A 13,274-nucleotide genomic window follows, 5' to 3' on the forward strand; every position below is an offset into this window, starting at 1 on the left:
GTTGCCCCCGCGCCTCGCTCAGCCAGTGAGCGGGAACCGGTCTGTATGTGGGATCCGAACCCTCGGCGGGAGCGCCGCCGCACTTCCCAAGCGGCGCACTAGCGCAGTGCGCCACCAGGCCGGCCCTAGATACACTATTTTGAGTTTGCTAAAATTAATCTCAGCAGCAATGGAATTTTTAATATATCATAATCTAGCATATTCTACCCAAGACTCATTTGGGCAGCTCCAGCTTTTAGCAAATATGACCCTGTGCCTTTACTTGTGTGTTCTGAGGTGAAAAGAAATTAAATGACAACATGATACTATACATACCCTTTAGGAGAAGCCCTGGGGCAGGATTTAAAACTTTCCTACACTACAGGAGCCAGCCAGTGGAGCCTGAGATTTAAGATGATTATTGACAGATGGCTACTTCTAAATGCTGGTGGGAGCACTGTTCTATTTAATATTTCTATTTTAATTTTTTTATTATGGAAAATTTCAAACATACACAAAATTTCTGAATGAGACTATAATGGACTCCCTTGAACCCTAAACCCAGCTTCACCAATTGTCAACTATGGCAAATCCTATTTCCTCCATAACCTCCCACTCTCAGTTCTGCCCAGTTATTTTGAATCAAATCATCATTTAATCTATAAATATTTCAGTATTAAATGGATTTTAAGTATAAACTTTACATAGAAAGATTTAAAGCAGCACTGTCCAACAGAATTTTATACAATGATGGAAATGTCCAATATGGCTGATGGGAGTGAGGAACTGAATTTTAAATTTTATTTAATTTTAACTAACTTAAATAGCCACATTTAAGGAGCCAGCAGCTGTTATTGGACAGCACAGCTCTAGAGCAAAAATGGTCATCAACCTTATCATGAAAGTAGATACTGTGAATCCCACAATGGGAAAGTAATAGAGACAGAAACTATAATTGTTATACTGACTATGATGAATTTGCAAAATCACTGCAGTAAACATTATCTGCCTGTCTCCTGGTCATACGCAAATGTGACCCAGTATAATGTAATTGAATACTAACAGGTAAGAATTCTGCATTTCTGGGCTGACTGATTAACTGAGTTGGTTAGAGCATGGTGTTATAACACCAAGGTCAAGGGTTCAGATCCCTGTACCTGCCAGCTACAAAAAAATAAAGTAAATAAATAAACAAAGAAGAATTCTGCATTTTTAACTACATGCTCTACTATTCTGGTAAAAACCCATAGCAGCTCGTATAATGAGAAATCAAGTGAATGGGAAAATATGATTAAAAAACAATGCAACATACCTTAGTCCCTCTTATTGGTTCTTTCAAATTACTACTCCAGCAATTACTACTGTAATTAATACACTTTAAACTGTCCAACAAAAGTGTGAGGCAATTAAGATGTATACCTCTTGGGAGACTTTTTGGATTTCAAATGTATCACTCTGCTCAATGCCCAGACTAAATTAATGTTAGAGAGGAAACAACCTCAAGCTCCTCAATTTCCTGACGTAGGTTAATAATGCATTAAATTGGTTGCTTTGTTTAATTTTTTGGAATCTTGCTTAACCAACTTCAACTTAAAGGAAAAAGGTTAACAAACCAAAAAAGCAAACCAACTATTTTGACACAGGGAAAGCATCTGTCTAATGCCCCCTCCATAAAATACTTTAAATTCCTCAATGGTTCGTTCTCCAGAGATTCAGGACTAAGGCCAACTTCTAAGGTCAGACGCCTGGCCAGCCTCCCTCTAGCCGCCTCCCCCTAGCCGCCTCCCCTTTCATATTCTCTGCTTCAGTCATTCTGAAATGCACTGTCACATGGAATTGGAATTCACTTGCACCTGCTCAGCTCACGGTACACTCTCTTGCCTTTGCCCTGGCATAGGCTGCTCCCTCTGCTGGGAATACCCCCACTCCCACCCCCCAACCAACCAATATCGTGTCTTCAGAACTGCTCACCATGGGCATCACCCCCACCAGAAACCTTTTCTTCCCCAGCAACCACACTCCACGTTGCTCTTTTCACACAATTTTTATGATATGTAAACCAAAAAGTTCCAAGTTGTGTTATGAGGGTTTAATAGAGGCACTGAAGTTTTAGAGTCTTTAAATCAAATTATAAGCCAGATCATGCAATCCAACAAACCCAACCCAGATTAGTGGTTGCACACATCTCCAAATTAAGGAATTCCTTGAGATTTGTTTATAATTCTATCAGGACACTTTGACAGTTCATAACAATGTGGTATCCTACTGTTATTTTCAAAATTTACCTAAAAATGTAATGTAAAGTCTCTTATAATCAACAGTTTGGAATTATCATCCAAAAGAGAACAATCTTCACCAAGCTTAAAACATTAGTAATTTGGGCCGGCCCGGTGACGCACTCGGTAGAGTGCGGCGCTTGGGAGCGCGGCGGCGCTCCCGCCGAGGGGTCCGATCCCATATAGAGACCAGTTCCCGCCAGAGGCACTGAAGTTTTAGAGTCTTTAAATCAAATTATAAGCCAGATCATGCAATCCAACAAACCCAACCCAGATTAGTGGTTGCACACATCTCCAAATTAAGGAATTCCTTGAGATTTGTTTATAATTCTATCAGGACACTTTGACAGTTCATAACAATGTGGTATCCTACTGTTATTTTCAAAATTTACCTAAAAATGTAATGTAAAGTCTCTTATAATCAACAGTTTGGAATTATCATCCAAAAGAGAACAATCTTCACCAAGCTTAAAACATTAGTAATTTGGGCCGGCCCGGTGACGCACTCGGTAGAGTGCGGCGCTTGGGAGCGCGGCGGCGCTCCCGCCGAGGGTTCCGATCCCATATAGAGACCGGTCCGCTCACTGGTTGAGCGCGGTGTGGGCGCGACACCAAGGGTTGCGATCCCGTTACCGGTCACGAAAAAAGACAAAAAGGAAAAAAAAAAACAAAACAAAAAACATTAGTAATTTGGCTAAATTCTATAAATAAAGAAATCAGAATAAGAGAAGAATATTACAAAGGTCAAAAATCTTACCTTAATTTTTCAGCTCAAGCATCATTATCTGCAAAGAAAAAAAATTAGAAAACTCCTTAGCAATGTACATTTGTTTTCATAATTTTAAGAGTAAAAACAAGAATTAAAATGTGAAAGATGTGACTTCTATAGCAGCCAGATTCTTAACTTAAAAGGAAAACCACACCTGAATGCTGTCTATGACCTTTCTCAGTCCCCCAAAAAAGTCTTACAATCAAATAATACTTTAATCATTTTTTTAAAAAGTTTTTCACCTGCCCACCCTTCTTTTCTGTTTCACACTCAGAGACAGCTATAAATTTATATTAAGATGAAATGTATAATATTTCATTCATTCTTCAAAACTTGCCCCAATTTTGGGTGGCTTAGAATAAGTCATATTCTACAGAATAAAATTAAGATAACACAATAGAGGAAAACAGAGAAGGGCCATGTGAGGGAGGGGCACCAATGTGACACAAGAAAAGCTAGGCTAAGGCTAAGGTAGCATAGTGTCATGAAGCTTCTGGGCAGCCAAGGCAAATGGCTTTTGAGCGAATAAAAGCACACTGTTGGAAAGGAGAACTGGTTCCTGGTACCTAAGGCCACGAACGCAGCCCTATGGGTGAGCTACTTAACATTCTGAAGCCTCATGGGAACAACTGTGACAACAGTACCTACCTCCTAGGGTTGTTGAGAAGATTCACTCAGACGCCGATAGAAAAGCGTTTCGTCACAGTGCCAGTCTCGTTATAGGAGTTCAGGAAGTTTCTATGGAATGAATACATGAAGTCTTTACTGGCAGTTTTACAGACAGGTTCTTTTTATGGCCATTTCTTGTGTCAAACATCAATAAGAGTTATAGGCAGAACAAATCAGAGCATTATGCAGGCCTACATTAAGAAGCCAAGGGATTCTAGTCCTAGAGATCAAATCCAATTTGAAGGTTTCCCAGTGATGACTATGGGAAACTGTGCTAAAGTACTAGCCTCTCAGTCTAAACCAATGGTTCCAAGCCCCCTCCGCGCTTTTTTTTTTAAAAGGAAAGGGCATTTCTGTGGGGCTTACATATAGTAGTCCTTACCTTATAAATTTAAACAATGAAAGAGTCTCTTCAAAATCCTGACATTTTGGGGTTAAGGATAAAACAATAACAATAGCAGCTAACGCTGACTGAGCCCTGTATGCCATTTACTCTGTGACACTGTGTTTACTCCTCACAAGTCTCTTATTTTCCCCATAGTACAGATAAGGATACTGACTCAGAAAGGTCACAATACTAATAAAAGGTGGGGAGTAAGATATGGATGTGGCAGGCTCAGCTAAAGCCCAGGCACTTAACCCAACAGGCTATGTCAATCTCAACCGCCTCTGCACTTGTTTCTGCGGGTTCTATTATTGTTGTTGCAGGTATAATGAAAATAAGCAGTTGCAAATGGTAAGAGTCTTTCAACTGCTTGCTTTATTTCCAAATCTCCAAAAGAACAAGTTAATCTGACAGAACTAGTAGTCTCCTATTTGTTGACATGTAGTACAAAGCACAATTGAGAGCGCCTATGTTTTATTAGAGTTTAAGAAGTTTTTTTTTTTTTTTTGTGACCGGCCGCACCGCGCTCAGCCAGTGAGCGCACCCGCCATCACTATATAGGATCCGAACCTGCGGCAGGAGTGCTGCTGCGCTCCCAGCGTCGCACTCTCCCGAGTGCGCCACGGGCTCGGCCCGAGTTTAAGAAGTTTAAAACATGTTTTAAATAAAATGTGAGTCAAATGTTTGCTTCCCCATAGAAGCCTAGTGTTCCCTAGAACAGGTGAGAGAGCAGTTTTTCAACAAGCATTTAGTGAGTGCCTACTATGTGCCAGACACTGAGAATGCAAACCACACACACACACAGTCCCTGCCTTGAGGAGTCTGTAGTTGGGTAAAGGTGACATCTACATACAAACCCATTTAAGTCACAACTATGGCAAGTCCTTCAAAATGAGAGGTAGAACTATTCACATTCAGCAAAAAACTTAAAACAGCTCAGGGGATTCTGCTCACCATCTTCCTCAGTAAGTGAGAGGCACAACGTGTAAACCTGGTCTCCCTCAATCAGACCCAGACTGCATACAACGTGGTCCTGTAACACAAGCCAATTACTTCACCTGCCAAGCTGCAGTTAAGGAAAAAGTGGTGACTTCCAACACGGGAGGGAAACTGGGCTGTGTTACAGTGTGTTAATGAGAGACTGTACATCAGTTTCCAGTGTGGTCCGTTCCAAAGCTGTGTCTCAATGATCATTTTAGCCCCATGCTGTCCTCAGAATGCAGCCCTCACCAAAGTCTGACTCCACCAGAGGGAGATTTGACCCAGGGGAAGCGTGTTTGACCACAGACTAAGCTCAGCAGGAGGAAGAGAAAACTATGAGAAGAGAGGAGGGAGCCAGAACCAGGAAGTGGGACCAACCCTGCCAAGGCCCCACCAAAGACGCCTGGTCCTCGCATGGACTGGGAGAACCCAAGGTAGGCCCAAGCACCTTGAGGCCAGAGAGCAAGGAGTGTTCTAGGGAGATGGGACTAGAGAGTGAGGCCCTTGAGCAGGCTGGGCCTTAGAAGCCATGAGAAGGATTTCTGCCTGTACCCTAGAAATGATGGGGAGCCACTGAAACAGTGTTAGCAGTGGCCAACTCGATCAGATGTGAAGTCCAGAAAGGTAACTGGCTGCAATGGGAGAACAGGCTGCAGGTGAGGGGAGGATGAAGGATTTATACAACTAGAGCTGCAGATGGTCTCCCTGTCCCTTCAGCAGCATCCCTTTAAATAAATCAGTTGCACCTACAATAGATACTACTTTAGGATTACAATCTCATTTGCTGGCACCAACATATGCCTTATATGATACAGTAATGTGAGTGGGAAGTTGGATAAGCAGGTCACTGGCAGGACAGAAAATGAACCATGTTTTCAGCAGATACTTCAGAACTCAAAAGGCAAGAGAAGAACATTTTGTATCAATGCTTTCCTTCTTATAACACTATTTTCTCAACTTTTCAATTGTGTACTTTTGCACTATCAATTGCTGATGGATAATTTATCAGTGGTACCCTTTCCCTGGCCTTCTCCAACCCCTTGTTGGCTTCTAAAGCCACACGCTAAAACAAACCAAGGGAGAGAATATAAAGCATCAAGACTCAAACATCAAGAATATAAATCTCTAATATGAATATTTGTATGGATTAAAGTTAGACTTTTTTTTTTTACTGGTCACGGATCTAATTGCCTCCATTCTTACAGACAGCTAAACCCATTTATGTCTTCATTATTTTTATCATATAGGACTTTGAGCATGGCATTCACTAACATCACTGACAAGCCTGTCCCAACCATATCCCTACAACTCACCATACCCAAACTTATCACTGGCATTTTCTGTCCACACCTTTGCTCAGGCTGTCACCTTGGCTTGGCAGGCCTACCTCAACAGCTATATTATAAAAAGCCTGCCTTGTACAACTGCCCCACAACCCAATCTTTCTCTTTTCCTCCCTCTCATCAGCACCTCCACCTCTATGACAGCTCTCATTTGCTTATGCTTTATCACCATCAGTCACAGTGTCAACTCCCCGGCAAAGACATGCAGCACCTAATGCCGTCCATTCATTTGTCCCCTTTTTGGTCTGCCACATATTGTGCAATGCTCCACATATGGTGAAATGGAAATAAATGCTAAATTGAGAACAAAGAGTAAATTACTTCCTCCTTTATTCTTATTATTCTATTATTACTCTATTTGTACTTCCTGTACTTACAATTGTTTATCAGTTCTTCCCCCATTCTATTTTTGAGGTCTATTAAAATATGTGGGACAGAACAAAAAAATTGATTCTTATTTGCCATTCTAATGAGAAACCCACTTTAAAACAAGTACTATTGATTGACCGCAACAGGGAGCTGGCAAACGTTGAAAGACTACTACATTCCTCTAAAAAGCTGCCAAAGGGAGAACAGGCTTCACAACCGCCTTTCAAAAGCTTCAGATTTTGAAATGTATACTCTGTAACCCCTTGACTAGCTCTTACTTTCAGAAACTTAAATTGAATTTATCACTCTTGGTTTAAATTTAGGAACAGATCTTTTGGTCAAATTCACAAGTTCCTCTTGCAATGACCCCAAATGTCCTAGTTAGAAGCATACCACTTATCATTCCATTCATTTCACAGCCTGAGAAACTGAGGTTCAAAGAAATTATCCAGGGAAACAAAAACATGGATAATCTTGAATGAAATTATTTCTATTTTCACTTGAGCTGTATTTATTTCCTTATATCTTAAGTGTGTCTTACTTAGCCTAATTGGTTCCAGTTTGTTTCTAAAGACTTCCTGGTTATACTGCTGAAATGTAAGAACAAGTCAAGGAAAGTCATTAAGTGTAATGGGTGCTAGTTCTACATCAAGGAGAGAGAGGGGAGAGGAGAGAGGAGAGGGGAGGGGAGAGGAGAGAGAGATGAAATAAATTATCTAGTCATATCTAGTCAATCACTGAACATTACATGGACAGAGGAAGCTGGAGAAGGGAAAAAACTGTGTAAATCAAACCACACTATCCCTATGTCACTATATCAGAGCATCTACCCTATTTAAAGAACTCATTTCAATAAGTACACTTTTTTGAAGATGAATCATCTAATTTAAGAAATATATGTTAACAATTTTTCTTAAAACAGGCACCTCTGTAGTTAGGTATGCTAAGTAATCACTAACAGTGGTGGGGGGAGTGGGAAGGGAGGAAGTCAGGGGGACAAGAAACGATTTAGTTAAGGAACTAAATCTTCAACCATCGTGATGGTGTAGAGCAGCAGGATCCAGCAGTTTCTGCACTGATGGAATGTTTTATATCTGCACTGTCCAACACAGTAGCCACTACCACATGTGGCTACTGAGCACTTGAAATGTGGCTGGTCCAACTGAGGAACTCAGTTTTTCGCTTTACTTAATTTTAATTAGTTTAAATTTAAATTGCTACATGAGGCTAGTGGCTACTGTATTGGACAGTACAGGCCTAGAGTGTGGTTATTTAATGAACAAGCTTCAGGGGGAAATGCACCCCATGGAATCACATGTGAAATAAGGATGAGTGTTTGGATGGAAGCTCGTGTGCCTGAGCTTTTTTCTGAAAAGAGTAAAATAGGTTTCATCAGATTCTTAAAAGAGTTTGGACCCCAAGAAATGATGAATACATGTTTGCATCATTAGCATATTATTTGTGGTCCATTTGTGTAGCTCATAACACCCTCTTTCTGTCACCCACGTGATTTTATTGATATTACACTTTGACCATAAACTGTGATAGTTCAGTGAACAACCTTATTCATGGGAAATTGCTAATCCTGGGAAACGAGGATAATGTTTTGTCCTTTGTTTTGTTTAGTTTAATTTTTAACGAAACATTTAAGGACCAAGCATAAATCTACCTGTAATAAGGCACTTACCTGTAAAAGGCACTTAAAATGCTTCCTGACAATAAAGAGGGATAATTTAAGGTTACACTTTGGAGAACAGAATTAAAATGCAAAGAAATGGACAAAAGTCACAAGATAAGAATGTGGCTAGGTATTTCAGGAAGAAAAACTATGAAAGGAATGAATTTGAATATTTGAATATGTATGTTAGAAAAATATATTAAAGCAGCAAAAGCCAAACCAAATATGCTCTGTGATGTTTTGTGATCCATTAAAGAAACACTGGTTCTCACGCCTTTAAGTTAAATAAGAAACCAGGTGTCTTTAACTTAGAGCAGACAAGGGGAGGAGGCAGAACTGTATACAAACGCTGTCCACAAGGCGCAGGGCACGGCAAAGTAGACCTTGACTGTCAGAGGAGTTAAGTAAAAGGACTGAGAATTTCCCAAGATGTATTTAAAGAGGGCAGCTATATGTCTGGCATATAGGACTCAACTAGATTAGAGGCTCCCTGGAAAGTTGTCACCAGCTCAAAATGAGAAGAAACATAAGAGTGCTGCAGGTAGCTCTTTATAAAGTTCAGTTTATCTGATGTAACTGTCACTTCTTCATCCACGATGCCCCAGTTTGTCCCTACTGAGGTGCTGAAACTGCCTTTTCTCACAAAAAGCTTTCCAAGCCCAGACTTACTCTCCCTGTCTTTACCCATGTCCCCACCTGCCTCCATGCCTGATTAACCCTCCACTCAGCTTATATGACACATGGGCTCCAGCCCCTCCAGTCCCCTGAGTGTCAGCAAAAGTCACCAGAAACCTCCTAATGGCCGATCCAATGTCTTCTCCTCAGGCCTCATCTGAATGCCCTAAGACACACGCAGCCCTAGAGTGAATAAAGAGAAAAGTGCTTCTCATAGGACTTCACTGTGTACATTTCTAGAAAACACCCTCAAGTTTGACCAGTATCTCCACGTGAGGCCCAGATAATAGATAGTGAATTCTTTCAGGTATAGCCATCTGTCAGGCTGTATCTGACATAAAATCTCAGAAGGGTACTCAAGTCTTCAGAACAAATAATAATAATAAGGCAACGGAGGCCCAACTGGGATAGTATCTTGTGCAGTATCACACATCTAGCTAGAAGCATAGATGGGACCTTCAAGTCCTAGCCAGGACTCGCCCCCCATTAGTGCCTCTATCAGGTCTAAACAGCCTGGCAGTGACCCTCCTGAAAATGATTCCTACTCACTCATCCATAAAACTGCTCTAACAATAGGTTCTGCTTTCTCTCCCTCTTGCCCCTTCAGCTTTCTTCAACCTAGACTGCTGCCTTTCCTAACAAGCTCTTAATAAAGGTATTTTGCAAGATTGAAACTCTTAGCTCTTCCCAAACACTATCTTCTTGGGCTATAAAAACCAGTGGTTCCTAAAGTCCACCTCCACTCTCTCACACCCTGAGGCCAGGCAAGAATTTCCAACCCCTCTTATAATATGTTCATCTGGTACCCTGACAGTAGTTCAAATTCAACATATCTAAAACCAAGCTAATTATTTTCCCCATTTCCAAAATCTCTTTCTTCTTCTGTCTTACTTCATTCATCCACACACGAAATGTGTCCACTTCCCTCCCTACCTATTGCCATTGTCTTGTTTACATGATGATAAATGCTATGGCTGTAGTAACATTAGCAGTCACTATTTATTGAATATCTACCAGACATATATCTACCTGACATATATCACCTTAAAATCACCTGCAAGTTGGACACTGTCACCCATGTTTTATAGATTGATAAATGGACATTCACAAAGATTAAATAACTTCCCCAAGTCTAATTAAGCAGGGCAGGTCAAACATGTGTTATCTTTACTGCCACCGAATGACAGAAAAAGACTTAAAAAATGTACAAACCCAAACAGGACACCAAGAAGAAACAAAGGTAGATGCAAGAGAGCAACGCAATTTAGAAGATGGGCCGGCCCGGTGGCGCACTGCTACAGTGTGCCGCTTGGGAGCGCGGCAGTGTTGCGGCGGCGCTCCCGCCGAGGGTTCGGATTCCACGTACAGACCGGCCACTCACTGGCTGAGCGAGGTGCGGGAGCAACACCGAGGGTTGTGATCCCGTTGCCGGTCCCGGTCCGGTACGGGCGCGACACTGAGGGTTGCGATCCGTTGCCGGTCACGAAAAAAGACAAAAAGGAAAAAAAAAAAAGAAGAAGAAGATGGAAAGCAAGTAGTCCAGTAGTGACAGTATGAAAAGACGACACCTAATGCGGGGAGAAGCAAGCCAACCAGGACTCACCACAGAACGCAATAGCATTGGACACTTCTTGAGACAGGCAGGGGCTGAAAGCATCAGGGGTCTCCACCTCCTTTTGTCACCCCAGCAGGTCTACTTCCTAAAGAAGTGTATGCAGCAGAAAATGGGAAGGAAACAGGAAGGAAAGGAGGGGGAGAGACAGTCTGTATAGGGGGCCCAAGGGAAAATCTTACCGATACTGGAAGGGGGGCAGAGAGTGAAAAACTGACTTTGATGCCTTATCTCCTCATGACTAAATCTTGCAGTCCATAAACTAGAGCTGAAAACATCCCGTGGTTCCTAAATTGTGTGCTGAAGTATCCCAAAGCATCACGGCAAATTCACAAAAATTAATGTGGATTATGAGGGTGGCAGCTGTTTGCTCAAAAACAACTATTTTTAAAATCTTATTTAAGAATACTGGAACTCAGGGGCCGGCCCGGTGGCGCACTGCTACAGTGCGCCGCTTGGGAGCGCGGTGGCGCTCCCACCGAGAGTTCGGATCCCACATACAGACCGGTTCCCGCTCACTGGCTGAGCAAGGTGCGGGTGCAACACTGAGGGCTGCGATCCCGTTGCCGGTCCTGGTCCGGTACGGGCGCGACACTGAGGGTTGCGATCCGTTGCCGGACACGAAAAAAAGACAAAAAAAGGAAAAAAAAAAAAAAGAATACTGGAACTCATTCCAGAGACCACTCTGCATTCACCAAAGTGTGGTCCTCAAGCAGTTCTGTTCTGACTCCCAACTACATGATGTATGGACTTGTACTTTCAGGTATATTCATCTAATCAAATACACAAGCATGAAACTGCACAGATGAGAGCAGTCACTTAGCTATATATACAATAACCCAGTGATTTCTAGGTTCTTTGAACCTGTTAGAAACATCAAAACGCTCCTATCTGTTAGGGTTCTGCATAGAAAGTTCTAAAAACAGAAGTCTGTAAGGATTTTTTCAGGCTTCTCTAACACTGATATCACAGCCACTCTATAGGAACTAACCTTCTGGAAATTACAACAGCTTCTGTATCCCCAAAACCTAATCCAATTTGCAAGAACTTGGAATAAAAATAGTTACTTCTACTCCTCTATACTGTTTCACTATCCTTCACATTTGGATAAATGTGGCAATGGGACGAATGTATCCAGTTGTTCTATACTGTTTCTCCATTCCCTGTCAGTCAATAGCATACATTTGTAAGCCTAAGACAAAAGTGGAGTCTGTCCATAGATTCCTGATGATTCCCAGTGATTGCAATGAGCTGGGCCCTGTGAAGGCAGAATATGAAGCCTGAACTGCCTGCCTCACTTCTATATTTTTTCCAAAATACACACACCATCTCTCTCCACCCCATATGGATCTAGCTGTTACCTTATTTACATGCATTTACATCTGGTTGTCCTCTCTATGTTCAGGATAAGCACCAGCATTCTAAAGCCTGAACTCACCATGGTCAAATATTAACAGAAAGTAATGGAAAAATCCAGAATGTGGAAATACCCAGAGCACAACTTCACAAGAGTCATGCAAGAGTCTGTTGGGAAACAGAGATTTCTCCTCCAGGTGGTTATCCAATGAGCCCGGGCACCCCCAGGCTCCTTAGCAATGCCCTCTACCTACACACCTAGGTGGCTACAGATCTCCTCTCTCAGGTATCCTGACCTTCCACTTGCATCATAATTTTCCATCAAACTCCCCTGAGGCATTTTGTGAGTTCACCCCCCTCCCAATCCTTAATAAATGTTCTCTGTTGATGACCTACTTGGTCACGAGCCCTAATTTCTCATGCTTGGTTTTGACTAACATTTATTATCTGGATAGCTTTCAAGTTAGACGCGTTGCCCAAACACGCACACTTCCACTTGGCTTATTTCCTCCTGCTGCTTAATCAACAAATTGCCTGGGCAAAACTACTTCGAACTCATAATTTGCTGTCTCTCCTTGGTGTCATATAATCTAGAGATTATGAAGTACAACTGTCTCATTTCACAAAGAAAGAAATGTGGTGACCTAACTTAGCAAGCCAACTAATGATGGAGCAAGACTCTTCCCCAGCACCAATTCCTCTCAACCCTTCCCAGAATAAAACACATCTCTTTTGTTAGACCCCATGTGCTAACAATCACTTTTAGGTGTGTGATTCAGCATCCCACTTAGCACACAACACCTGATAAGAGAGAGAAATCTATTCACTAGCAAAGAACATGCTGTGTTGATATGAGTCAAAAACCAATGCTACAACAAAAAAATGCCATGTTGACTACGTGAATAACACTTTCACAGTGATGCCTAAAAAGAGATCCAACTTTTTGATTCCCCCTCTCAACCCATCATTCCCAAAGTTCACTTAACAGTGAACTTACATCTGCCACCAGAATGAAGCAGTACGTGGTCTTAGATAGGCATGGAGAAAACAGGCTAAAAAATATCAGAAAGTTATGCAAAAGCCATTTTTAAAAATTTCACCATCTGGGCCGGCCCGGTGGCGCACTGGATAGTGCGCCGCTTGGGAAGCGCGGCGGCGCGCCCGTCCGAGGGTTCGGATCCC

The 13,274-nt window shown here is 41.9% G+C and overlaps 1 protein-coding gene across 4 annotated transcripts in view; it reads right to left on the reverse strand.

Moving 5' to 3' along the window:
• RAB9A (RAB9A, member RAS oncogene family) overlaps positions 1–13,274 on the reverse strand; it is an 18,219-nt gene that overhangs the window by 1,953 nt on the left and 2,992 nt on the right. For 2 of the 4 annotated variants that reach the window (XM_008571960.1, XM_008571958.1), the window contains 2 exons: positions 3,673–3,762; positions 3,013–3,040 (listed from right to left, as the gene is read on the reverse strand). The gene's annotated coding sequence lies outside the window, so the exon portion shown is untranslated. Of the gene's footprint in view, positions 1–3,012; positions 3,041–3,672; positions 3,763–4,075; positions 4,312–5,032; positions 5,112–13,274 lie in introns of those variants that run through there. The other 2 variants (XM_008571959.1, XM_008571961.1) reach the window with 2 other exon arrangements.

The sequence above is a fragment of the Galeopterus variegatus genome, unplaced genomic scaffold, assembly GCF_000696425.1.
Source record: "Galeopterus variegatus unplaced genomic scaffold, G_variegatus-3.0.2 Scaffold738, whole genome shotgun sequence".
In the NCBI taxonomy this organism is placed as follows: domain Eukaryota; kingdom Metazoa; phylum Chordata; class Mammalia; order Dermoptera; family Cynocephalidae; genus Galeopterus; species Galeopterus variegatus.